Here is a 27,092-nt window from a genome sequence, read left to right on the forward strand (position 1 = left end):
CAAGCTGTCATCTCCATGGCCCAGCAAAATGGGGGTGATATGTGCCTGCCTGAGGCTCAGCGGGGGCCAGCGGGAGAAAGCGTGTGCAAAAGCACTCGATTTCCAGCAGGGATGCGATACATGCTCCTTTCTTTTCTTCCTGTTCTCTACTGTCTCCCCACCACATGCCAAGAGCCTCCCTCTCCCATGGCTGCAGAGCCAGCCCAGGTCTGGATGCACCAAGAAGAGAGAGGAGGCTGCCTCCACCCTCCCCCCTGTTGCTATTTAATGCCGCTAACAATGGATTCATTAACTGGGATTAATCTCATATACCAGCTCTCTATCCCCTTGGCTATTAATCACTCACTTCATTAACAGGACAGCATTAGCCAACCTGGGAGCCAAGACATGGCACCCATACCAAATACCTGTGTCTGCACCTCCTCGTCTTTCTTCTTCACTGGTCCATCTTCTCCCTGCGGCCCTGTTCCTGTTGCAATCAGGCAGACACATGTGCCTCTCTCCCCATGTTTGCCACTGTGGCCTTGCTTCTGCCCCTGATGCCTTCTAAGCATCTGTTTCTCTTTTTCCTCCTAACTGGGGCCTAACACATAGTAGGGTTTCTTTACAGGCTGGCTGAACAAAGCACTGAGAGATACAAATAAGGAGATGCCAATTCCAGGAGGCTCATTTTAAAAAATTGCCTTTTCTGTTTACAAAGATAATATATGCTCACTGTATAAAATCCAAACAACATAAGAAAGGAAGAAAGGAGAAAATAAAAATTCCCTGAAATCCCCGCCATCTCAAGATAATAACCTTTAGCGTTTGGTGAGCATCCTCTCAGATCTTGAGTGATATATATATAATTTTACCTAAATGGGATCATACCATGCATGCTGTTTTGCAACCTGCTTTTCCACTCAACAATATGTTGTCGAAATCTTTCTCTATCAGTGAATATAAATATACATCATACTTTTTAATGGTTGCATAGCATTCTGTTTTATGGAAGTAACATAATTTAGTCAATGGATTTCCTATTGAACATTTACATTGTTCCCATTTTTTCCCGGATATATTTGACATACAGAACAACATTCTTATGTATACATCTCTGTGCATTTGCCTACTTCAGTCCTTAAGATTAATTCCCAGAAGTAAAGTTTCCAGGACAAAAGATTTGAACAATTGACATTTTGGTATGGAATAGCATAGGAGAGCCACATGCCTGGATTCAATAACAATTTTGCCATTTTCTAGCAAAAAGATCTTGAGAAAATTATCTTTAACTTCTTGGGCTTCAGTTTCCTCATCTGTAAAATGGGAATAATAACAGGATTTACTTTATGAGATTACTGTTTGGATGAAATAAATTCTTTATATGCAAAACACTTAGAACAATGCCTGGTATGTCATAAAAGCTATATATATTAGCTGTCGCTGTGGGGACATTGGCCTGCTGGCCTCCAGAAACAATGAACCTTCCCACATCTCTCCCACCATCAGCAGTGTGGGAGAAAGCCCCCTTTCTTACACCACTGTCAGTTTAAAAAAACGGCGCAGTGCCTCACGCCTGTAATCCCAGAAATTTGGGAGGCCAAGGTGGGTGGATCACCTAAGGTCATGAGTTCGGGGCCAGCCTGACCAACATGGTGAAACTCCGTCTCTACTAAAAATACAAGATTAGTTGGGCGCAGAGGCAAGCACCTGTAATCTCAGCTACTGGGGAAACTGAGGCAGGAGAATTGCTTGAACTCAGGAGGCGGAGTTTGCAGTGAGCTGAGATCACACCACTGTACTCCAGCTGGAGTGATAGAGTGAGACTCTGTCTCAACAAACAAACAAACAAACAACTTTTGCCCACCTTATAAGTGACAATTGATACATCCTTCCACTTGCATTTTTCATCAGTACTGAACTAGGGCATATACTTGGTTCTCAACGGACAAATGGACATTCTCACTTCATCTGTGAGTTGTCTGATCATGTTCTTTGCCCATTTCTCTATTGGAGTATTTGTTTTTTTATTTGTGGGAGCTCTTTCGTATGTTAAAGATAGTATTCCTAATATTTTTCTACTTCATCCTGACTTTCAACCATATGTATTTTTTGTCCTGCATAAGTACTTGATTTTTATGTAGTTAAGTCTACAGGGTTTTTTCCCTTATTGCTTTTAGAGTTTGTGTTGGGCTTAGAAAGGCCCATAATACAAATATTCACACTTTGCTTTAGTACTCGTGTGGTTTCACTTTTTATACTTTATGTTTTTATCCTTTTGAGTTTATTTTTGTGTAAAGAGTGAAGGACAATTCCAGCTTTATTGTTTTCCAAATGGTTGGTCAGTTATCCTGACATTTTATTTTCTATCTTTCCCCCAGTGAGAACCAGAGAGGGAACAAGGGCAAATCAATACTGTTCCAAGACAGAAAGGGGTGCTAATGGGTCAAAGGGCAATTCTGGACAGGATTCCCCAGAGTCTGTTAGGAGTGAATCCCTGGGGGGAATCCCTCTTCACTGCAGTTCTGCTTGCCCTTCATGGGTGGAGGCTCGGGGGGTGCTGGGTGGGCTGAACCAGGCCCTATAGTATTACAAAGCCCCTTTAGGAGCCTCTCATGTGTAAGCCAGCCTTGTTCCCAGATCTCAGAAATTAAGAAGAAAATCTGTCCTTCCTATTTTGAAGTCTATAGCCTTGTAACTTTGGAGCTTTGTCCTCTACCCTCACCCCCATTATCCCCCCAGCCACTCATCCAGACCCTCCATACTAGCACATCAACATATATGTAATCCATCTTGTCTTTCTCACCAACGCTGCTACTTGTCCTGGCAGGGAGCCCCAGAGATACTTTAGGGTGCCCCCCTTGGAAGGCAGCCCAGAGTCATGGCAGCCTGTGTGTATGTTGGAGATGGAGAAAAGGGAAGGCTAGGTGATGGAAACTGCAGCTTCCAGGTTGCCTGTGGAGGAAGAAGCCTGGATTCTCACCATCGGTGCCTATGCCCCAGGTTCGGGCTGCTTGAATCCTGTTTACCAATTTGTTTAAGGCAGCTTGGATTTGACTGTGGTCTAGGCAGAGAGAAGGGTTTGTCCTGGAGTTCTCTGGTCAAGTGCTCAGCACAGAGGATCCTGGAAGACACAGGGTGATGGAAACATCTCTGTGGTCCACTCTGCAGCCTTGTTCTTTCCTGGGAGACCCAGCCCTTATATGACCTCAGATTCCCAAGCCATCCCCAGCTCAGGGACACAGCTTGGCTATGAGGCCAGGAGGACAGGCACAGGCAAGTCCAGAGTCTGTGTCAGGCAAAATACCAGGTTGGGCAGTTATCCTGTGGGCACTGAAGGTGAATTATGGCACCAGCACCCAAGGAGCAGGCACCAATCACAGGGCTGTCAGGAACAGGGGAATGGCAACGCCCACCATCCTCCCCAGAAGGATTGATGGATTCAGGTCCTGGGTCTGGGTTCAAGATGATTGGGCTTTATGATGTTTCATCTCCCCAGATGATCCTGGTGAAAAGCTTGTCACCCAGGACTGTATATGTGAGTGTGCGCGTGTATTTATCACCATACATGCCTTGCTGGGACTATGCAAGAGAGTGACTTTCTGCAGAGCTCGCTGTATGGTTCTGATTTTATTTTTGTGTGACTGAATTGTGTGAATGTTGTAGGAGTGTGAATTTTGTGTTAAATAGGACTGGGTGTGGCTCTTCACAAGGATGAAACTCAAGTTTTGTATGTGGCTATACAAGACTGTGTGTGTCTACTGGAGAATGAGTTAGAGATCTTGAGTTGGTGTGTCTGGGTGCTGCTGTGGCTACAAATCGAGAAAGGGAAAAGAGGAGTGAAAGCAGATTGAGAAGGACAGTTTTGGGTGCAATGAGTCTGAGGTCTTGGCAGAACATCAAGGGGAGACATCTAGAAAAGTGGGAAAGGAGCTCAGGGGACAGTAAAGGGCAGGAGGGCATTGGCTCGGGCTGCCTTCCAAACGCATTCAGATGGCAATGCCTTGGGGTGGTGGCATTTGGCTGGAATGAGGAAAACACACTCATGTGTGCATGCGTGTGCACACACTCACCCATCCACCCACACCCACACACACTCACACACACACACATTCACACTCACTCACACGCACTCACACACACTCAAACACATTCACACTCACTCACATGCACTCACACACACACTCACACTCATCTTTGAAGACTGAAAGGATAAATGCTGTAATTTCAGCGGGACAGAGCTCAATAGGAAATTTCCAAGGGTTGCTGGATGCGCCCGAGAATGAGAGCCAGGGAACTCTTCCTGGCAGTGGTGAATATTCAAGGGAATCAGAAAGAAAGAAGGATGCAGAAGGAAGAGGAGAACCTTATGGTTTTAGGGATGGTGGGGATAGGGACAGACCCTGCAAGACCTGCGGCAGGAACAGCAAACCATTTTGATGACAATGAGCTCCTAGAAGGCAGGGTCTGTTTATTCATTGGGGCATTTCTAGTACCTAGCGCAGGGGTAGGCAATCTGCATGTTGAATTAACTGGAATTGAATTGATTGGAGTCAAATTCTGAACCGCTATAACTGTGGAGAGTCTAGGTTTACTGAAGGAGAACTTTGAAATCCACACGTGACACTGGGTGCGGGCTGATGGGAAGGGGAAGGGAGTGTTAGGTGGGGGCGCCTTACACTGGCAGCCTGCCCTGTTTTTTATCCACACAGGCTTCTGCACACTCCCTTCCTCCATGACCTGCCTCCCAAGCTCTGAGTACTAAACCATCATATTGCAGTCTCCTTCCTCATTGCTTCCCAATCTTCTCAAGCCCTGACCTTGACTCCGTTTCCTCATTGTAGCCTTGCCAGGCTCAACATGTAGAATAGCTTCTGTCTGATCTTTAGCTGAATAAGCCAGGGGGCCAGAAAAAGGGCAGCTGAGCTGGGGAGCACCCAGGACTTGGGCAGAGCCTCTTTATCACCAGTTATAGGAACAGGAATGTAATTCACAAAGGGTGCAAGTTATATTTGAGGGATCCAAGGTCCAAGACAAGGTGAAAGATCTAAAATGAGGTTTCTAGGGAAGAGAGGGAAAGAAGGCTTTGCTGCCATAACTTGAGCATCAACAATGCTCTAGCAGGTAAGAGGGGTGCTGTGGCCAGGAGTCTTAAACTGTGCTCGTCACAAATTTATGTGGACAGGGGTCAGCCTCCGAGGCTCAGGCAGGGAGCAGGGGGCACCTGGGGCCAGATGTACAGCATGCTTTTGGATGCTAGTAACAGAAGATCTCCGACTCAGCAACCTTAAATAAGAAAACGTGGCCAGGCTCGGTGGCTCACACCTGTAATCCCAGCACTTTGGGAGGCCGAGGTGGGAGGATCACCTGAGGTCAGGAGTTTGAGACCAACCTGACCAACATGGTGAAACCCCGTCTCTACTAAAAATACAAAAATTAGCCAGGTGTGGTGGTGGGTGCCTGTAATCCCTGCTACTCAGGAGGCTGAGGCTCGATAATCACTTGAACCCGGGAGGCAGAGTTTGCAGTGAGCCGAGATCATGCCATTGCACTCCAGGCTGGGTGACGGAGTAAGACTCTGTCTCAAAAAAAAAAAGAAAAAAGAGAAAAGAGAAAAGAAAAGAAAGGCATTATTTCTCATAATAGGAACTCTCTCCAGAGAGGGAGAATGAGCTTCCATACACTGGCTCAACGATATCATCAAGGGCCCAGGTTGGTTCTGTCTTTTGTTGCTACCTCGAGTGTACTGACTCTGTCTTCAGGATGGCTCCCTTCATAGTCACAAAAGGGCTGCCCCAGATCCAGGCAGCCCCCACACCACAGTGCCCAGCAGAAGAAAAAACACTCTGCTTCTGGGTATCTCTGGGTGAGAAACCTTTCCCAGAAGCCCCCCATCAGACGCTTCCTCACATTCCTCCTTACATTTCCATTCTAAAGGCATCAGGCAAGGGGGATGGGACTGCCAGTACTGATTCATGCCAGCCAGGATCTTCCCCGGGGGCTGGGCCTGGGCCTGGGCCTGGGTCTAGCTGCTCTGAAGTATATAGTCCCCATAGAGGAATAAGAATCCTTAAACACAACCAGACTCCTGTTAGGAACAAGCAGGCTGATATTGGGTAGGCAATGAATTCTCTCTGCTCCACCAGGCTTCTACCAGGGCCAGAGGGTAGTGGGTGCAAGACAGAGCTGCAGGCAAGTTGTCAATGTCAGAGCTCCACATGTGGAGACCAAACCTAGGATCCAGTCATTTGGGATGAGGCTTTGTATCCTCCTAGTGGAATCAGTGGACAGTTCAAGCTACTAATCAGAAACTCATCACTGTCCCAACACCTTCTATGCCAATTTCAAAACTAAAATCCCTCATAGGGCCTGCACAGCCCTGCATGATCTGGTGTCTGCTTTGTAAGCCTCGTCTGGAGTTGCTCTCCTCTCCTTGCATATGCAGTGTACCTTCCTGCCTCGGGGCCTTTACACATGCTGCTCTCTCTCAACTTTCTCCCTTTTACTTCCCTGCCTCCTTCTCCTCACTCCGTAGTACACTCTACAAATCCCCTTGGTGTCCTCAGGGAACTTGTTGTCTATACACCTTGCTAGATTGCAGGCTTCCTGAGGTCAAGGAAGGTGTCTATTGTATGGTACGCTCTGCTGGCCTTCCTAAATGGTGCTTGGCACACATTAGGCATTTGATAAATATTTGTTGAATGTATGAATGAATGACTCCTACAATTAAGGACAGGCTTGGTCCTGAGCTTTGGGCAGGGCTGATGGGTGGGGGGTTGATGAGGAGCCTGGTCTGTTGGAAGCCCCTGATGCTCTCTGAGCACAGAAATGATATGACCACAATGGGCTCAAGGGCAGTAAGGACACCAGTGTGCACAGGAGGGGTAAGAAGGCCAGCCGGGACCCTGTGCTCATCATGTAGGCATTAGGTTCCAGCTACAGAACCACTGTTCAGAGAATTGGTAATGCCATTATGAAGACACGATAGGTTGAAGTGGTGAGTGTTGGGAGCAATATCTCTGAGTCGTGGTGTCAGAGACCTGTTGCAAAATAAGGATGGTAATAGCATCTACCTTACAGGGTCACTAAGAAGAGTACACAAAGTGTCCAAAGAACTTAGTCTAGTGTCAAGAGGTGCTCAGTAAGTAATTAAACCTTGGCTTTGCCTTTACCAGTTTTTTTGTTTGTTTGCTTGCTTGTTTATTTGTTTGTTTTAACAGAGTTTCGCTCTTATTGTCCAGGCTGGAGTGCAATGGCATGATCTCGGCTCACTGCCACCTCTGCCTCCCGAGTTCAAGCGATTCTCCTGCCTCAACCTCCTGAGTAGCTGGGATTACAGGCATGCACCACCACGCCTAGCTAATTTTGTATTTTTAGCAGAGACGGGGTTTCACCATGTTGGTCAGGCTGGTCTCAAACTCTGACCTCAGGTGATCCACCCGCCTCGGCCTTCCAAAGTGCTAGGATTACAGGTGGGAGCCACTGCGCCCAGCCACCAGGTTCTTAACCTAAGCAATTTACTGTTCCAGTCTCCATCCCAAGGTAGTTGTGAATTAATCCTGGTTCTTTCTCATTCCAACAAGAACTCCCAGTGTGCAATATACCAGGGCTATGCTCTTTGCAACTCTTTAACTTTCCTGAGCCTCTCTCTATTTTAATCTAGTTAAATGGGGGCAGCCTTTATTTCTTTATCTAGTTAAATAAATGGGGGTAGTAACACCCTAAAATGTATTATATTATTTGACCCTCATATCCCCTAGCTGATATGAGGGTCAAATAACACATCTCAGGGTGCTTTAGAAACTGCAAAGGACTGTTAACATGTGAGGAATTACTGTTCCTAATATTTTGTTGGAGTTGGGCTCATTCCTGGGCCTGGCATCTGCTTTGACTTTCTCAGTTCCTGTTTCTTGCCAGTCTCCGTTTTCTCGTAGCCACCCACAATTCTGGCACTGACAGTGTAAGGATATAAGATGATATCCAGGGAGTTTGAATGTAGAAGGAAAAAGAAGGAACGTGACAACAGCTAGCAGCCCTCTCTCTTGTTCCCACGCTTACCACCTTTCCAAGTCAGCAGACCCCAAACCTGGGCACCATCCATGTGCCAGTTAGCTTTTGCTGCATAACAAACCACTCCAAAACTCAGAGACTTAAAACAACCATTTATTATCCCTCATGGCTCTTGGGGTTGATTCTGATGGGTAGTTCTACCTTTCGGACCCTTGTAGAATTGTAATCAGAGGGTGGTTGGGGCTGGAGTCCTCTGAAAACTTTGCTGGACTGGACATTCAAGATGGCTTCTTTCACTCATATGGCTGGTGCCTGGGCTGAAATGGCTGGAACAGATCGGGGCTGGCCAGCTCTCTCTCTCTTTTTCTCCAGGCAGCCCCTCTATATGGCTTCTTTGGGCTTTCTCATAGCATAGTGGTCTTGGCATAGTTGGATGTAATGGCAACTAGCTTCTCCCAGAGTGGACATTCTAGACGACCAAGGTGGATGTTTTATGGCTTCTTCTGACCTAACCTCAGAAGTCACAAGGCGTCACTTCTAATGCATTGTATTAGTTACACACGGTCAGCCCCGATTCAGTGTGGGAGGGGAATACACAAGGGCATGACTACCGTAAGCCACAGCTCAATGGGGAGCCGTCTTTGGAGACTAGCTAGCAAGATCCTTGTCTGGTAATTGAAACACTGCTCCATGGTGCCCTCTCAGAGGCCAGGGTTTGGGATGGGGGCAAGGCAGGCAGCAGTGAAGAACTGAGCAGCTAGGCCTCCTGGCCCCCAACTTCATTTAATATGTATTTATTATTAATTATTATTTCATATTTTGAAGTTTTACAAAGAATTTAAAGTAAATTGAAAGTCCTGAGGCTCATTTTGTCAAAGAGAGATACAAATGGTCAATAAGAATATGAAAATGTGCTCAACTACATTAATCATTAGGGAAACGCAAACTAAAACCTCAATGAGGTATCACCACACACCTATTAGAATGGCTAAAGGAATAGTAATTTTTAGAAAACCGATAATATCAAATGTTGTTGAGAATGAGAACCACTAGAAATCACACACATTGATGGTGGGAATGCAAAATGGGGTAGCCGCTTTGGAAAACAGTTTGGCAGTTAAACATACACTTGCCATATGATCCAATGATTCCACTCAGGTATTTAGAGAAATGAAAAGATACATCCACACAAAGACCTGTACACAAATGTCCCAGGCAGATGTATTCATAATAGTCCCAAACTGGAAAAAAAACAAACCCGTCCATCAACTCGTGATTGAACAAACCTATTGTGGTGCATCCATACACCATTCCATTGAACACTTCTCAGCAATAAGACAGAATGAACTGCTGATACACACATCTGCATGGATGAATAGCAAAGAGACTGAGTCAAAGAAACTGGGCCGAAGGCTGTATACTATACAGATCCATTACGACAATCTCTGGAAGAGGCAAAAGGGCTGTCACAGAAGGCAGATCAGTGGTTGCGGGGGCTGGCAGTGGGCTTAGGTACAAAGGGGCACAGGAGAACTTGCTGGGATGACAGAAATGCTCTGTGACTTGACTGTGGTGGTAGTTTCACAAGTGTTCATATTTGTCAAAATCCGTCAAACTGTCTACCTAAAACAGGTGAATTTTTCTGAATGTAAATCATACAGTCCTGCAGCTAACAGACTTCGAAAATCCAGACTCCTCTTTCTCCCGCATGTTCCCTTATGCAGAGCAGGGCCTGTTTCTGGCCTCCAGTGCTCCTGTGTGCCACACAGTCCTGCCCTCTACCTTGGAGACTTTGTGCACTGCTTCCTCCTCACGGATTCTTTCCCATCTACCCTTCCCTACTGCTAACTCTTTTTTTTTTTTTGTAAGACAAGGTCTGGCTCTGTTGCCCAGTCTGGAGTGCAGTGGCACGATCATAGCTCATAGTAGCCTCTAACTCCTGGGCTCAAGCGATCTTCCTGCCTCAGCCTCTTAAGTAGCTGGAACTACAGGTGGGCGCAACGATGACCGGCTAATTTATTTTAAATTTTTTGTAGAGACAAGATCTCTCTATGTTTCCCAGGCTGATCTTGAGCTCCTGGCTTCAAATCATCCTCCTGCCTTGGCCTCCCAAAATGCTGGGATTACAGGCATGAGCCACTGTGCCCACCACCGAACTCTTATTTATCCTTCAGGCTTCAGCTAACTCTCACTTTCCCAGAGTGACCTTTTGGCCCTTCCAAACTAAATTAGGTGTCTATTTTTACATGCAGATAACACACTTGCTTTTCCTTTCTTCTATTAGAAGGTAAGCTGTGTGCAGACAGGAACAATGCTTTGCTCATCTCTGGCACACAATTAGCTCTTAGTTTCACGAACTAATAAACTTGGGAGAGATATCCACATGTTCCTCTCTAAAGTTCTGTATTGCATGAATTTGTTTATCTACAAGCATGCACTACTGTTTTCATTTTCACTGTTTTAAAGCTACTTAAGAATAGAAATAATTCAGAAGTACATAGAATAAAAGATGAAAGTCTTCCCTATACATGTGTAGAAATCTCACTTCTTTTTAATAGCTATGTAATGTTCCAGAGTATGGTTATACCATTTAAAACATTCTTTAATCATTAATGGGAGTTTTGGCTTCCCCACCCCCCACCAGTGTTTCAGTGTTTTTCCATTTAAAGTACTGTATTATACCTTGGCATATACTATGTGATTGTTGCTGAAGGTTGGATTCTTAGAAAATTCAGCTATTAGGAAAGAGGTCATGTGTATTTTAGATGTGGAGTTCATCTGTCTTATTCCAAAAAGATGTATGCAAGTACCTATTGTCATTGCAGCAAATGAGGGAGCCCATGTGGCCAAACTCTCATGAACTTTGCTTTTTTTTTTTTTTTGAGATGGAGTCTTGCTCTGTCGCCCATGCTTGAGTGAGGTGGTGCGATCTCTGCTCATTGCAAGCTCTGCCTCCTGAGTTCATGCCATTCTCCTGCCTCAGCCTCCCAAGTAGCTGGGACTACAGGCGCCCGCCACCACGCCCAACTAATTTTTTGTGTTTTTAGTAGAAATGGGGTTTCACCGTGTTGGCCAAGATGGTCTCGATCTCCTGACCTCGTGATCCGCCCACCTCGGCTTCCCAAAGTGCTGGGATTACAGGTGTGAGCCACCGCACCCGGCCGAACTTTGCTTTCTTTAACCAACTGTGGATAGCATCAACCTTGCCCAGTTTCACCACTCAGCTTAAAATGCTACTTCATCATTTTAATTTCCATTCCCTGCAACTGAGGTTGTACATATTTTCTTTTTTTGGGGGGGGGGGTCTGGGGGACAAAGTATCACTGTGTCACCTAGGCTGGAGTGCAATGGCATGATCACGGCTCACTGCAACCTCCGCCTCCTGGGTTCAAGGGATCCTCCCACCTCAGCCTCCCGAGTAGCTGGGGCTACAGGTGCGTGCCACCACACCCGGCTAATTTTTGTACTTTCAGTAGAGAATAGGTTTCATCATGTTGGTCAGGCTGGTCTTGAACTCCTGACCTCAAGTGATCCGTCCACCTTGGCCTCCCAAAGTGCTGGGATTAGGTTGTGCATATTTTCATATGATTATTAGCTATTTGTGTGTCTTGTACTGTAAATTCCTGGTTATACTCTTTGCCCATTTTTATTTTTTGCTTTATTGATTTGTAGTAACTCCTTATGTATGTATGACATGGAAATAATTCATTGGAAAGTTATAAATAACGTTTGGGGTGATGGGTATGCTCATTCTTTATTGTGGTGATGGTTTCACAGGTGTATACTTATGTCAAAACTCATCAAGTTGTACACTTTAAATATGTGAAGCTTATTGTATGTCAATCATATCTCAAAGCTGTTTAAAAAGAAAAGTTATAAAATTTGTAATATAAATATTGTCTCCCAGTTGTCCTTTTTCTTTAAACTTCACTAACTTTTTTCTGTCATATGAAAGTTTTATGGTTACATGTCAATTATTTATATTTTCTTCTGGAGTTATCTTAGCTGTGTGACTTTGGCAAGTTACCTAACCTCTCTGTGTTTCAGTTTTCTTACATAAAACAAGGATAAGAGTACTTACTGCATAGGGTTCTTGTGAGGATTAAATGAATTAATACACATTAGAAGTTCTTAGAATGGTAATCACCACAGAACATGGTGCAATAAATATTAACTATTACCATTTTCTGTGATCTCAGATCTATCTTACTTAGGAAAACGTTCTCCATCCCACTATTATAAGAATATTTTCCTTTATTTTCTTCTAGTAATTTTATAGTTTCTAATGTTTAGTTCTTTCAGTCCATTTAAAAGTTACTCTTGTAGATTGTGTGAGAAACAAGTAAAATTGTGTTATTTTCCCAGTGAAGAGACACTTGTTCCAATACTATTTATGGCATAATCCATCATTTCTGCACTACTTTGAAACATCATCTCATTTAAATTATTAATGTCTATGTACAAGATGATTCCTATGTACAGATGGGTCATTTGCTGTGTATGTTCATTCCTCTGCTAATGCTTTCTACTGGTAAATTGGAAGAGCTTCTCTCCAATTGTAATCCTGCCATAATTATTGGTAATTTCAACATTCAAATAGATCATTTTCTGGTACCTTGGTGCTATGGTTTGAATGTTTGTGTCCCCTCCAAAATTCATAGGTTGAAACTTAATCCCCAATGTGATAGTGTTGGGAGGTGGGGCCTTTAAGAGGTAATTAAGAGGGCAGAGCCCTCATGAATGGATTAATGCCATTATAAAAAATAGGCTTGAAAAAGTGGGTTCACTCTCTCTCACCCTCTAGGCTTCCACCACATGATGACACTAGAAGGTCCTTGTAAGATGTTGGCACCTTGATCTTGGACTTCCCATCCTCCAGAACTGTGAGCCAAAACATTTTTTTTTTTTTTTTTTTTTGAGGTGGAGTCTGACTCTGTCGCCCAGGCTGGATTGTAGTGGTGCCATCTTGGCTCACTGCAACCTCCGCCTCCCAGGTTCAAGCGATTCTCATGCCTCCCTCCTGGGTAGCTGGGATTACAGGCATGTGCCACCACGCCTGGCTATTTTTTGTATTTTTAGTAGAGACGGGGTTTCACCATGTTGGCCAGACTGGTCTTGAACTCCCTGGTCTCAAGTGATCTGCCCGCCTTGGCCTCCCAAAGTGCTGGGATTACAGGTATGAGCCACTGCATGCAGCTAAATTTCTGTTCATTATAAATTACCCAGTCCCAGGTATTCTGTTATAGCAGCATTAAACAGACTGAGACACTTGATCTCTTGGTTCCTTGACTTCCTCTTTCACTACTGGTCCTCCACCCTGCTCCCTCCACTCAAGGCCATCGTTTTGCTATAGACCTGATCATGACCAATAGCTCTGACATCACTATAACCTCAGTGTAAGCAATTTACCTCTTAGATTGCCACCTCTAATTTTTCCAGCTCATTCCTCTTTTTCTACACTGACAATTCTTCAACCCACCAGGACCTATAATCTAGTGACCTTTCTGTATTTTCATTGCCCTTATATTCCACTCTAACCAGCTTAGATTCTGTGGTTCATCATTGTCATTCCCTTGCACACTTCCTCAACTCCTGTGCCCTTGACCTACTTCTTCTTATCACTTGGGCAACTCTCCACCATAGTTAATTCCAATTGTCCATATGCTCCCTGCTTTTCCTGTGCAACTGAATGAGTTTGGAGAAAAGCACAAGACAGACTGACCAGTCTCATCTTAAATTCATGGGCACTAAGCTCAAGTGGACCCTTGCTGTTGCAGGTAAAGCCCGTAATCCATTGACTCTCCTGTCCCACTTAACACTTTCTTATCTCTCCTCAAAAGACTTGAACAACCACTTCATAAAATAAAATACCCAAACAACTACGAACTGTAGGAAAATATGCTCAACCTTATTGGTCATCAAGGGAATGAAAATTAAAACCATGGTGTGGAACCATGACACACTCATCAGAATGGCCAAAATTTAAAAGGCTTATGACAGTACCAGGTGGATAGGGAACAACTGGATTGCCCTTCTGTAGGAGTGGAAATTGGTACAAAACTTTTTTGGTGCAACAAGTAATTGTGGCTTCGAACCGTGAATTTTAAATCATTGTAACTAGGCTCAAACACATCTTTATTAATCAAAATAGGAACCACTGCAAGCAACACATTTTTGCCATAGAGAAAGAAATTTATTCCTGTCCCACAAAAATCTGTCCTTTGGAATTTGACAAACTCTTGGAAAACATTTTCTGCGTCCTGCTCATTGCGGATTGTCTTCCCTGCAAAACGTTGTTGAGATGTTTGAAGAAGTGGTAGTTGGTTGGTGAGAGGTCAGGTGAATGTGACAGATGAGGTGAAATTTTGTAGTCCAATTTGTTCAACTTTTGAAGCATTGGTTGTGCAACGTGTGGTTGGGCATTGTCGTGGAGAAGAATTGGGCCCTCTCTGTTGACTAATGCCGGCTGTAGGCATTGCAGTTTTCAGTGTATATCATCACTTTGCTGAGCATACTTCACACATGTAATGGTTTCGCTGGGATTCAGAACTCTAAAGTGGATTAGACCAGACCAGCAGCAGACCACCAAACAGTGACCATAACCTTTTTTTGGTGCGAATTTGGCTTTGGGAAGTGTTTTGGAGTTTCTTCTTGGTCCAACCACTGAGCTGGTCGTCGCCGGCTGTCATATAAAATCCACTTTTAGTGGCACGTCACAATCTGATCGAGAAATGGTTCATTGTTGCATAGAATAAGAGAAGACAACACTTCAAAATGACAATTTTTTTGATTTTCGCTTAGCTCATGAGGCGCCCACTTATTGAGCTTTTTCACCTTTCCGACTTACTTCAAATACTGAACGACCATAGAATGGTTGACATTTGAGTTCTTCAGCAACTTCTCGTGTAGTTGTAAGGGGATCAGCTTCGATAATTGCTCTCCATTGATCGTTGTCATCTTCCGACGGCTTGCCACTATGCTTCTCATCTTCAAGGCTCTTGTTTCCTTTGCAAAACTTCTTGAACCACCACTGCACTGTACATTCGTTAGCAGTACCTGGGCCAAATGCGTTGTTGATGTTGCGAGTCATACTCTCCACTGCTTTACGACCTATTTTGAACTTGAATAAGAAAATCACTTGAATCTGCTTTTTGTCTAACATCATTTCCATAGTCTAAAATAAACATAAAATAAACAGCAAGTAATAAGTCATTAGCAAAATAAAAGTGAGAAATGCCCATTAAAATGATGTATAACATAACTACATTTATTTGAGGATGTATTCCAATATCAAATGGCAAATTCCGACAATGCAAAAAATCTACTAAAGCTAAAAATAAACTTCCCTTATGATCCAGCAGTTTCATACGTAGGTATATACCAAACAGAAATGCATACATTTGTGTACCAAAAGACATGTAGAAGCATATCCATAGTAACATTAAATACTATAGCACAATCATTAAACAGGCCAAATGCCTATCTATCAAGAATAGAATTGGGAGGCCGAGATGGGCAGATTACCTGAAGTCAGGAGTGTGAGACCAGCGTGGGCAACATGGCAAAACCCCATCCCTACTAAAAAATACAAAAATTAGCTGGGCGTGGTGGTGGGTGCCTGTAGTCCCAACTACTTGGGAGGCTGAGGCAGGAGAATCGCTTGAAACCAGGAGGCAGAGGTTGCAGTGAGTCGAGATCACACCACTGCACTCCAGCCTGGGCGACAGAGTGAGAATTCATCTCAAAAACAAAAAACAAACAGAAGAATAGAATGGATATATAAATTGTGGAATAATCATACAAGGATATGCTATATGTCAATGAAAATGAATGCACTGTTGCTACATTTATCCCACAAACAATGTTGAGTAAAAGAAGTTATACTGTATGATTCTACTACATAAGTTTTAAAGCAGACAACAATTAACTTATGGTTAGAAGAGTGGCTACCTTTGAGAAGGAATGAGTGGGTAATGCCTGAGAGGGAGCATGTGGAGTCTCTGGGATGCTGGCAATGTCTTTTTTCCTGACTTAGGTAGTGGTTACATTAATATGTGAACTTGTGAGGACTTCCTGTGTTGTACATTCATGATCTGTGCACTCCTTTCTATGTATGTTATACTTTAACAAAAAGTTATTATATATGTGTGCATGCATATATGTGTATGTATGTGCATATGTATATATATAATGTTTTTATATTCCTCTCCCCACTTGGAAATTACCCACTTAAATTTCCAGCTATTATGCCATTTATCTCCTTCACTTTACAGCCAAACTTTACAAATTTGCTAATGTTTGCAGCCTCCAAGTTCTTAACCCCAGCATTCTCCTGAAATTGTTCTTGTTGGGGTCACTTACCAATGACCTCCATATTGCAAAACTCGCTGGTCAATCTCAGACCTCACTGTCCTTGACCCGTCAGCAGAATTGGACACATCCGACCCCTCTCTTAGGCACGTCTTCCTCACTTGACTTTCAGGACGCCACTCTTCTGGTTCTCCTCCTACCTCTCTGAGCTCTCTTCTCAGACCCCTGTGCTAGTCTCTCTTCATTTCCCAGGCCTCTAAATATTGGTTTACTCCAGGGTTCAGTTCAGTTCAGGACCTCTTCTCTATCGTGCTCCATTAATGTCATCGATGGTCATAGAGCTTCTACCTCTACACTGATAACTCCCAAATGTCTATCTGCCTCTCAAATAAATCTCTTTCCTGAGAGGCCTCATATATACAACTTCAACTTGATGTTTAATAGGCATCTCAAACCCAGCATCCTGAAGCAAACTCCTCATGCCCTCCTATCCCCTCAAACCTGCACCTCCTCACTGAGGGCTGACTCTGTTCTTCTAGGCGCTCAGGTCAAATACCTTGCAGTCATCTCTGACGCTTCTCTTTCTCTTACTTCCCAAATCCAATCTATAAGCAAATCATTGGTCTCCACCACTTCTTATCACCTCCACAGCTGTTACTCTGGGGCAAGCCGCCTTCATTTCTCTTCTGGATGGTTACATTCACCCCCTAACAGGTCTCCCCATTTCTATCTTACCTCCTTCTTTCAGTCAGGAGCCACCCAGGAAAACAGAAGCCATTCCATGAAGGGATGCAGTACTGGAAACTGGTTACAAGGTGACAGAATTGCTGAGATGCCAAACAGGGGAGGGGAGGCCGCCCAGCCATCACCAACAGCAGGAAGTGGTGACCACCCCTAGGCTGTAGAGATGACAGGAAAAGGTGGCGTTACCCACACCCAGGGGCCAGAGGGACTCTGAAAGAAGCTGAAACCCAGGCAGGCCTATTTAACAGGAGCTGGAGGCAGCAAGCAGAGGCCAGGGATGCCTCCTAAGCTGCAGAAAGGAGGGAGGAAGAGCCAAGACTCCCTTCTCCCAGCCCTCTCATCTACTTTGGCCTCTCATTGGCCAGATGCTGTCAAAAGGCAGTGGACACAGGATCCCTGGAAACAGGCCACAGGGTCAGTTCCCTGCCATAGAGCAAGAGAAGGGTAAGAAATGGATCCAAACAAAGACGCCAAGGACTAGCACCCAACACCAGCCATAGAATGCTCTTCCCCAGGGGATTCAGGTCTTGTGAGGCCTTAAGCACATGCAATTTTTTATGGCCCTCACTAATAATTAAAAAATGAAGAACAGTAAATTAGGTATGAAAGTAAATATCTATTTAAGATGAAAAAGAAATCACAGAAAATCACAACATTTTTAAAAGCAGGCAATACCACAAATATCTTACCTAATCTGGAAAAAAGAACATAGTCTTTTTAATTTATTATTTGCTTGATGTATTGCTATATTACTTCTTCCCTTATTATTTTTTGCCTTCATATTCTTTCATCACTGGTTTGTATGACATGATTTGTAATCCTTTTTTTTTTTTTGAGACAGAATCTTATTCTGTTGCCCATGCTGGAGTGCAGTGATGCGACCTCGGCTCACTGCAACCCCTATCTCCCTGGTTCAAGTGATTCTCCTGCCTCAGCCTCCAGAGTAGATGGGATTACAGGCATGTGCCACCACACCTGGCTAATTTTTGTATTTTTAATAGAGACGGGGTTTTGCCATATTAGCCAGGCTGATCTCTAACTTCTGATCTCAGGTGATACACCCACCTCGGCCTCCCAAAGTGCTGGGATTATAGATGTGAGCCACCATGCCTGGCCTGTAATACATTTTTTAATAGAAAGAATATAAAAGTTTCCTCTACTGTAGTTGATTAAAGTTCGTTTTTTAAATTATTATTAATAGCTTAGAAAAGTTTCCTCTACTTTCACAATTTGTTAATGGTAAAGTTGGATAAATTTTTAGAATTGTCAAACCTGAAAAAGCTCTATCAAGATTATTTTATATATGAGCGGTAAGATTTCTGGGCTTTTCAAGTTTTCTTGTGCGGTGACTACTAATTTAAAAACTTCTGTGGGCTGACAACACTCTATTAAAGCCCTCACATCAATATCCTGGGTATGTCGATAGAGTGGGCCGTGGGAGGGTTCCTGGAAGCCAATCTTGCTCCAGGACAGCTGGTAATAACTTCCAGTAACATGGAAAGAGCTGTGAAACACATAAATATATCTCAGTAAACTCCAACTAAAGGTATCCCCAGCTCAATTTTTTCTAACTGGATCCCAAAAATATCTGTACCCACTCCAGCACCGAGAGAAGATATGGTAGAAAAGTCAAGAAAGAGATCAAGTGGTCTTAACTAATTGTGGCTAACATATCTTACTTTTGTAAATTTTACAAAACATATGACCACCTGATTGCATGACTGGGGTCTTGGAAGGGATCCGTGCAAGCATAGAGTTCTGGGATTTGGGCTTCATTAGCTTTATAGTGAATTCACCCCGGTCACCCACAGCAGACAGTGGTGCTTTTAAAATGTAAGTCAAATTGTGCACTGCTCTGCTCTAGGCTCTCAAAAGGCTTGGTGTCTTGTCCAGTGTAAAAGCCAAAGCCCTCACAATCACTTACCAGGCTCACCGTGGGCTGGCCTCATCCCCATCACTCCTTGCTGACCCATCTCCTGGTCCCTCCCCCTGGCCCTGCTACTCAGAGCACTTTGACCTTTTGCTGTTCCTCTAGCATTCTTACCACGGGGCCTTTGCTCTTGCTTTTCTCTCCATCTGAAACCCGATTCTCCCAGATACTTGCTTATCTTGCACCTGCTCTTCCCTCAGGTCTTCGTTCAAATATTACCTTCTGTATTTGTTTCCAACTGCGGCTGTAGCAAATTACCACAAGTTTAGTGGCTTAAAACAACACAGATTTATGATTTTATCATTTCAAAGATATGAAGTCCAAATTGGGTTGACAAGGCTGCATTCCTTCTGGGGGCTCTAGGGTAGTATCCATTTTTGTGCCTTTTCCAGTTTCCAGAGGCCACCCACATTCCTTGGCTCATGGCCACATCGTTCTGATCCTGACTCTCCTGCCTCCTTCCTTTCCCTTGTAAGGACTCTTGTGATTGCATGGAGTCTAGTTGGATAATCCAAGGTCATCTTTCCCCTCGAGATCCTTAACTTCCTTATACCAGCAGAGTTTCTTTTGCCATGTTGGGCAACATATTCATAGGCTCTGGGGATTAGGATATGGACATCTTGGGGTTTGGAGGCATATTATTCAGGCTACTGTATCTTCCAAGTAAAACACTCCCTGACCATCTGATATGGTTTGGCTCTGTATCCCCACCTGTATTAGCCAGGCATTAGTCCATTCTCATGCTACTAATAAAGACATACCCAAGACTGGGTAATTTATAAAGAAAAGAGGTTTAATTGACTCACAGTTCCACATGGCTGGGGAGGCCTCAGGAAACTTACAATCATGGCAGAAGGGGAAGCAAACACATCCTTCTTCACATGGCAGCAAGAAGAAGTGCTAAGCAAGGAGGGGAAAGCCCCTTATAAAACCATCAAATTTTGTGAGAATTCACTCACTATCATGAGAACAGCATAGGTGTAACCATCCCCATGATTCAATTACCTCTTACAAGGTCCCTCCCACGACGTGTGGGGATTATGGGAACTGCAATTCAAGATGAGATTTGAGTGGGGACACAGCCAAACCATATCACCACCCAAGTCTCATGTTGAATTGTAATCCTCAATGTTGGGGGAGGGACCTGGTAGGAGGTGACTGGATCGTGGGGGCAGATTTCCGCCTTGCTCTTCTCTTGATTGTAAGTTGTCACGAGATCTGGTTGTTTGAAAGTGGGTAGTACTTCCCTCTTTGCTCACTGTCTCTCCTGACAGCCATGTGAAGAGCATGCCTGCTTCCTCTTCCCGTCCCGCCATGATTGGAAGTTTCTTGAGGCCTTTCAAGTAGCTGATGCCTGTACAGCCTGCAGAACCATGAGCCAATAAGCATCTTTTCTTTATATATTACCCAGTCTCAGGTATGTCTTTACAGTAGTGTGAGAATGGACTAATATACCATCCCTTCAAAATGCTGGGCATAGTGGACATCTTGTCTTGTCCCTGCCTGAGAAGGAATGCTTGCCTTCTGGGGCTCACAGATATGTATGTTTTGCTGCAGTTATAGACCTGTATCAGTTGGGGTCCTACTACACAAACAACCACTAGGACATACATATTAAGAGATTTATTTCAAGAATTGGTTTATATGATTGAGGAGGGTCGACAGGCATGTCGAAAACTTATAGAGCAGGTGGTCAGGAAAGTCCTGAGCTGTTGATGTAGTCCAGAGGTCGAATTTCTTCTGGAAAGTCTCAATACTGCTCATAAAGGCTTTCACCTGATTGAATCAGGCTCACTCAGATTGTCTAAGATAATCTCACTTAATTAAAGTCACCTGATTATGAACTTCACTTACAGCTATAAAATATTCTCACCACACCTAGGTTAGTATTTGATTGAATAACTGGGACTATAGTTTAGCCAAGTAGACTCATAAAGCTGACCATCTCTGGATCCTTTATCTGGCTAAGGAAGCTTATTACAATTTTTAAATCATCTATGGAGAAGATAATTTAGTATTCTCTCTTTAATGTATCACTACAGTAAATTTTAAAAATAAAATTTTGTTTGTAATGTTAAGATCTATGCTAAATTCTTGGGATAAACACCTATTTGCTCACGATTTATTGGTTTTATAATGTATAGCTAAATTAACTTTGCTACCATCTTATTTATGGGTCATATATTTATGTAATTTTGATTGGGCTATACTTTCTCGTGTGTGTTATCTTTGTTCCACATTGGTATGTCAGGGTTAGTGGCTTCAATTGAAAATGACAATCCTGGCTGATTTAAACATTGGTTCATGGAGCTGAAGGGTATGGGGGAAAGTGTACTTCAGGCATGGTTGCAGTCAGGGCTCAAAAGCTGTAATCAATGCTCATTTTTCTCTCCATCTCTTGGTTCTGCTTTCCCTTTATGTCCACTTTAGTCTCAGACTACACAAGGCAGGCAGATGGCTATTCCAGGATCTACTGCCTTGGTTTCAAGAGCAACTTTTTTTCCCGAAGTCACTGAAAAACCTCTTGGGTTTCATTGCCCTTGATTGGATTACATGCCCCTCTCTGAATCATTCACAGTGGTGGGGAAAAACAAAGCTTGCTGAGGGTTGTGGGCCCAGTTCTGGAATTAGAGGTGGTGTCAACTTCCCTGGAAATACATAGACACAGAGTGGGGTACAGTGGGTTCCCTCCAAGGAAAATCAGGGTGTGGTTACTCGAAGGCTGAATGAACACTGAGGAGCAAAAACAACAGATGCCTACTACAGTTGTGCTAGCCCAGCAGAAGGATTGGGAAGTTTTCTGCCTTTGTTTTAAGCTCAGTAACAATTTAAATAACAGAATGTATTTGTTCCCAGAAGGTTTGATACAACTCGCCCTTAAGTCCATTCTGGGACTGATATCATTTTTAGAAGTAGATCTTTGCTGATCTGATTTTTTAAAAATGGTTATTAGTACTTTTACCTCTTCATGAGCCATAAGGGGAATGACTAAATGAAAGAGCCAGCATTTGGTTTTATTTACCAAGTCTACATTTGTTTCTTGTTTCATTAATTTTGCTTTTCTCTCAATTAATTCCTTCTTTCTGTAGTTTTTTTCCTTCTAGCTTTCTTTTTCCCAGCTGCTTGGATTCAATTCCTCTTTCCTGTTTTCTAATACATGTGTTCAAGGCTATACATTTTCTACAAATACTGCATTGGCCTTGACAATTGGTTTCATCACAGGGTGCTGTCAGTAGCATTCATTTATAAAATAATCTGTTGTTTTAATTCTGAGTTTCTCTTTAACCCAAGAGTTATACAGAATAGTGTTTATAAATTTCCAAGTTGTTATCATATTCGTTTGCTACTCTTTTGTCATCGATTCTAGCTTTTTACATTGTAGTCAGAAAATGCAGTCCATATGTTTTTCACTTTTTGGAATTAAGATTTTACTTGTAGTCAGTTTTAATGAATTGTCCATTTTTGTAAATGTGCCATAGATATTAAAAAGGAATGTGTAAAGGTGTATCTTTGGTACATTGTTATATAAATCTCATACAAAAATTTTAAATTATTGTATTCAAATTATCCTATCATTTCACTTATTGCCTACTTGATCTATCAATTTCTGGGGAGGTATATTGTAAAAATCAAGTATCACTGCAAGTTTCACTTTCTCTTTGTTGTTCTAAAGCTGTTTGTCTCTATATTTTAATACTCCATTGTTTACTATGAAACTCACTTCATTGTCATAACTTCTTGGAAGATTGTACGTTTTATAAAGTCTCCTTTGTTCCATGTAGGGTTTTTGCTTTGATTCTATTTAATCTGAGATTAATATTTCTATGCCTTCATTATATTTTGTTAGCATATATTCATTTCTCATTTTTTTTTTTCTGGAGACGGAGTCTTGCTCTGTCACCCAAGCTGGAGTGCAGTGGTGCAATCTTGCCTCACTGCAACCTCCACTTCCTGGGTTCAAGCGATTCTCCTGCCTCAGCCTCCTGAGTAGCTGGGATTACAGGTGCATGCCACCACACCTGGCTAATTTTTGTATTTTTAGTAGAGATGTGGTTTCACCATGCTGGTCAGGCTGGTCTCAAACTCTTGACCTCGTGATCCGCCTGCCTTGGCCTCCCAAAGTGCGTGAGCCGCCACGCTTGGCCTCATTTTTCATTCTTTTAATTGTTTTGTATCGTATTGTTTTAAATGTGACTTTAAGAAATATCTGCATTGTGTGTGGACCTGAGCATATACACATTTACTTATGGATGTTGGTGAGTGTTCTTCCCCAATACTGAGAGTCTCTGTAGTTTAATAGGATAGTTGAATCCATTAACTTTTATTACAATCTCTGATATGTTTGAATGATTCCTCTGCTTTTTGTTTGATTGATCAAATTTTCTTTATTTCTGTTTTTCTCTCTTTGATGGCAAATTATATATTTGTATGACATACACATTACACTATTACACTAATAGTATGCCATTATAGTATTTTATTTTTCTAGTGTCTTACATTTTAAATAAAGTTATTTAAGCGTTTTTCTTCCAATAGTGTCTTAAATCTCCTCCTACTCTCATACTTTGTTGAAACTTTAGTTAACAAATGTTATTTTATCCCTATACTTTTAAAAGAAATCATTTCTTAAACACTGCATGAGGTTTTATGGATCCATTTTCACATATTGTTCAGACTTTTAGATATTTACTGGTTTCTTTCAAATTTTTGTAACCCTATGAAATTCTGTTTCTCAGATTTCTTTTTTGTTTTCCTGCAGTACGTAATTATTTTTTCAGAAGCAGTGCATGGATAGTAAATTTTCTTTGTCCTTTATTATCTGAAAATATCTTGGATTCGCTTTCATGCTTGATAGTTTGGCTGATACAGAGTTGTAGGTTCAAAATAAGCAGAAGCATTGAGAATTTTGTTTTTATTTTGTAATTTAGAAATGTCACCAGGATGTGCGTCTTTTCAGTGTTTTCTGCTTAGCATTTGGTGGGTCTTTTTATAGTTTGAGGACTCAGATCTTTCTCTAGCTCTGCAATATACTTTAAAAATTATATTTTAAATTACTTTATCACCTCTAGTCTGTCTGTTATCTCAGCCTAGAACCCCTATAAGGCAAATAGTAAGTCTTTAATTTTCTCATATTTTGTATTTCTTTGTAATTTCACTCTACCTTCTAGGAGATTTCCTTAACTTTGTCTTCATGTTTTTAATTTTCAAGGATTAAAATTTGATAGCTTCTTTTCCATAACAATCTACTCTTATTTTATTAAAGCAAATTTCTTTTGGGTCTCTGGGAGGATATGACCTAGAACTCCTTTAAAGTTCCCTTCTGTCTCCCACATTATCTCCATTTCCTTCAGGATGAATCATTCTGGTTTTTCATCTTGGTCTTTCTCATATTCTTGATTTGCTCCCAATATCTAGTGATCCATGGTGGTCATTCAGATTTATAAATTAAAAACTAGGTGGATGAATGTATTTAAGAGACTGGCGTCAGTTTCTTTCCTAGTTGTGTAGACTTGCTTCCAGGATGGGTCTTTTCCTTGAAGGGAGGCTGCCTGCAGCTCTGTGCCAGGGAGAGTGGGAGGAAGAATGAGGGAACAGCACACAGGCAGGCCTCTCGATTGCCAAAGTCAGGCAGACTTTACTCTGCGTGTGAGGTCCTGAGCAGCACTGTGTCATTGGCTTTGCTTTTTCCCCCTTTTCTCGCATCCATTGCAGGAATTTAGCTCAGTTCTGCTTCTCTGGCCTCAACACCCAGATAGTCATCCCTCCTATTATCAGCTGCCTAGTGCTACATAACAGAATTCTCCATAACTTAGTGCCTTAAAACAACAATAATTTATTACTTCTTTTGATTTGATGAGTTTCCTGGGCTTGTTCTTCTGTTCCACGTGGCATTGGCTTGCCTTACTCATGGTGCTGCATTCAGCTGGCGGCTGGATTGGGTGGAAAGGCCCAAGAAGGCTTCACGCGCATGTTGGGGGCCTTGGTGCTGGCCGTCTGCTGAGGAACCTAGTTTCTCCACTAGGTGGCCTCTTTCTCCACATGGCTTTTTAGCCTCCAGGAGGCTAGGGTGGGCTTCCTTCCTTACAGACGATGGCCGGGTCCCAAGAGGACAAGCTCCAGTGTGCACGTGCTTATCCAGCCTCTGCTTACATTATGCTTGCTAAGGGCCTGTTGACCAAAGCAAGTGAAATTGCTGATTGCAAGGTCAATGTGTAGGGGACTCCACAAGGCTGTGAATACTAAGATGTGGTTCATTGCCACCAGTATAACCATTTACTACACCTCCTAAGGTGATCTTCCATTTTGCTCAGAACGCAGTTCACCAGGCTTCAAGATCAGAGACAAAAGCCAGAGCCAGGCATTCCATGTATGTTGGGAGAGGAAGAGACTAGCTGGCCCATTGGCTTATTCAATAGTCCTTACCTGATGGTCGTGCTGTGGCCTGCTCCTTCTTCCCTGTACCTGGAGTTTCTCCAAGGTACTGTTGAAAAGAACAGTTTACATCTCTTTAGCCAATTTCTTCTGTGCTGATTTAACCATTCTGGTTTCCTCCGTAAATTTGATTCTCTCTGCTTTTTATCTTCTAGAAAGTCCTTAAAATTTTCTGATTGACAGATGCTGCAATTTCTAGTTTGGGATGGAGGGCTTATATGAATGTATTCGTTTTATGTCTCTGTTATTTCAAGGAAATATATGTTGTAAAAAGGAAAAGAAAGCAGTGAGATTCCTGTCACTATAGGCCTGCTCTCACACGACAGGAATGCTAAAGGGAGGTGGTGGTTAGACTAGATGACTCTTTTGCTTTTTGCCAGTTCTGAGATGTTGGAGACACCATAGCTTCAGCCATTTCTTCCTCAGGATTCCAGTTTGATGGAGCTAAACCTGATCATTGTGATTCAAGCACCTGCTGGGACCAGGACTGAGAACTTTGGAGCTGGCTTTTTAGATCATCTAGTTCAGACTCTTGTGTTGCAGTTAAGCGATGGGAACAAAGGTCATCCAGCAACTCAGCTGCAGAACTGGGGTTGGAACATGGGCCCCCGGGCTCCTGATCCCATGATCTTCCCTGCATCTTGCTCCAATTTGCACTTCTGAGCACCCCTTAGAGAAGCCCAGGATCTTACTTCTCGAGTGGGATCAGGCTGTGCCTCCACCCCAAGATACTCAGGGTTGAAGGACTTGAGGCTAGAATTGCCCCCAGTGAGACAGCTGTCTGTCTGGCCCCTCCTCCCAAAAGGCGATTATTTGAGCTAGAGACGCCAGCCGTGTTTGAATCCTAGATTCTCTTTCTCCCTCCAGCGCCCTCTCTCTCCCACTCGGTTATCTATTTACCTATCTATTTACGTGAGCTACCCCCCACCCCAAATGAATTACGTCTGCAAGGCAGTAAAATGTTATGTATTTGCAAGGCCCATAATCTTTAAAAGCCCAGTGATGCCAGCTCCAGACAGCAGCGAGCTCCCTCCAGTATGTTAATAGATAGTATTAGGGCAATAATGAAAACACTTGAGACAAGTAAGCTCCTATCAAAAGCTGAGTAATAGGGCTTCGCCGAGTGAATCACAATGCAGAAGAGATTAAGACGTCTGCCATTGTGCAGTGTCTATTCAGACTAACAGCTGCTCTGTTTCTGATTAAAACGGGGTTGGGGAGACCTTTTCGAGCAAGTCCCCTTTTTATCCTGCACCGTCCTCGCCCTTCCCACCTCCACCTCCAAGCACAGGCACCTTCATTTGCACTTAACTACTGCCATTCATAAACACACACACACACACACACACACACTGGATTCTCAATCATGCATTGCATCATCACACACACGGAGCCTCAGAAGCACACACAGACATTAGCCGACACACAGCTACACCGATACATCCAAGCACATACACACAATCACATCCTCACACACCGGTGCACAGTCACGCATGCAACCAGTCTCTCACACACTCACGGCCTCAGCCAGTCTCACACGCGCATTAAATTACAATCTGTCACAAACACAGTCTCACATATGTATTAAATTGCAATCTGTTACACATATACTCTTCACACACAGTCACAACCAGACACTCAGAGACAATCTAATCAGTGTCAAAAATGCACACATACCTGGCTGGTC

The 27,092-nt window shown here is 43.1% G+C and overlaps 1 long non-coding RNA gene across 2 annotated transcripts in view; it reads left to right on the forward strand.

Annotated features, from left to right (window-relative positions):
* Window positions 1-27,092, forward strand: part of LOC131384025 (uncharacterized) — a 94,008-nt gene that overhangs the window by 47,823 nt on the left and 19,093 nt on the right. The gene's annotated exons all lie outside the window — the stretch shown is intronic.

This window comes from Hylobates moloch, unplaced genomic scaffold (assembly GCF_009828535.3).
Source record: "Hylobates moloch isolate HMO894 unplaced genomic scaffold, HMol_V3 SCAFFOLD_8, whole genome shotgun sequence".
NCBI lineage: Eukaryota > Metazoa > Chordata > Mammalia > Primates > Hylobatidae > Hylobates > Hylobates moloch.